We start from the raw sequence: 1,708 nt of genomic DNA, 5'->3' as shown, positions 1-1,708 counted from the left end.
TACGTTTTCTCTGACAGTGTGTGCATATATGGTCATCCTTTAGAAATTAGACAGAGCTCCTGCGGACATGCGCCACAAGACCAGTCGGCTACTGGCGGAGTATATCAGCCCCTCTGAAGCAAAAGACTCAAACGAAAGGATTCATATCAGAAAGCTAAAGACTACACTGGTTTTCCCATTGAAATCCACCCTGTACTAAGCCTGACCAATACGTTGCCTCGACGTAACTTTGGCTGGGGAGACCATGCGATTACATCGTAGACACTACAGCCACACAGCTCACGCGTCTAATGAACAAGGTGCTCCAGGAATGCAAGCCCCTGGCCTTTTGCCACAGAAGTTAACTTAAACAAGTAGAACAATATGACATGCTCAACACTAAGAATTGACTCCGCTATAAAGCTTCCTTCTTGTTGCCATGGTGATGTCCCAAACCGGCCTGCACCATACCTTCCTTGCTTTCCAACATTGTGGAATATTGGGTTCGACCTCCGCTTACGCTCCTGTGGTGATTAGACGTTTAAAACAAGTGAGATTGTCATTACTTGTATATGTATAAGAATTGTGCAACGCGATTCGTCCGCACATGCACTCCAATATAGCTGTAATCATAGGTACGTCACAGAAACGCCACTCCAAACAGGATTTCGGGTAGACTCATATACTTCTCATCTGTTTAAGAATAACGTGGAACCTTCCACGCTAGAGCTCTACATAGATAGATTTGCGATAAATCGCCTATACTTGACGTTTTGACCATTTCCGCCACAAACGCAGCATAGCACAGACACTGGTCAAATCCAGCAGAGATACTGTACCAGTACTGTCCTATAGTCGAAGACATGCAACCATACCTTGGCTTTCGGACGAAGCAACGCGCCCAGGGCCCTGCAAAATTGCAATCATGCAAAACTAAGTTTATATCTCAGATGTCCAGAATTGCAATGTAAAACAAAGTTTATATCTCAGATGTCCAGAATTGCAATCATGAAAAACTAAGTTTATATCTCAGATGTCCAGAATTGCAATCATGTAAAACTATGTTTATATCTCAGATGTCCAAGCGAACCACCAGACAGTTTCCCACGTGGACACGCATATAACAAGCCCTCGCGTAGGCCTGCCACCTTATCTGTTTGAGATCTCGACAGCTCCGGGTTAATAATTACGAACCGCATAGTCTAGATGTGGATTTTGGTGCATGTGATACCACAAGACCCGACAAAGCAGCTGAAATGATCTACAATAAGTTTCCGACGAGCATTTGAGCGAAGATTCAAAAAAATAATCCTAACAGATCATAGACATCGCTGTATAAGTTACACAGGGGGTACGTGGTATTGCTAGCTGCGATGAACTAGTCGAGCAAATACTGTAGATATGGAAATTAAAACCTACGGAGGATTACTTACATCGAAAGCGTATTGTAGAAAAAAGATATATAATAAACAAGGTACAACAATTTGTAAACACTCATATAGAGGCATGAGCGCGTGTTTAGATACATGCAACTACTCGTATTCATCAATGTATCCAGGGACACTTCAATTATATTACAGTATAGGTATATGGATACGCCAATACATGTATGTATACGTCCTACATGCGTATTCGCGAGTACACCTACATGTTGACATGGAAACATATCACATGAATATATATATATATATATATATATATGTGTGTGTGTGTGTGTGTGTGTGTGTGT

This window comes from Sphaeroforma arctica, assembly GCF_001186125.1.
Source record: "Sphaeroforma arctica JP610 unplaced genomic scaffold supercont1.176, whole genome shotgun sequence".
In the NCBI taxonomy this organism is placed as follows: Eukaryota; class Ichthyosporea; order Ichthyophonida; genus Sphaeroforma; species Sphaeroforma arctica.
Note: the sequence above shows the minus strand (reverse complement) of the source record.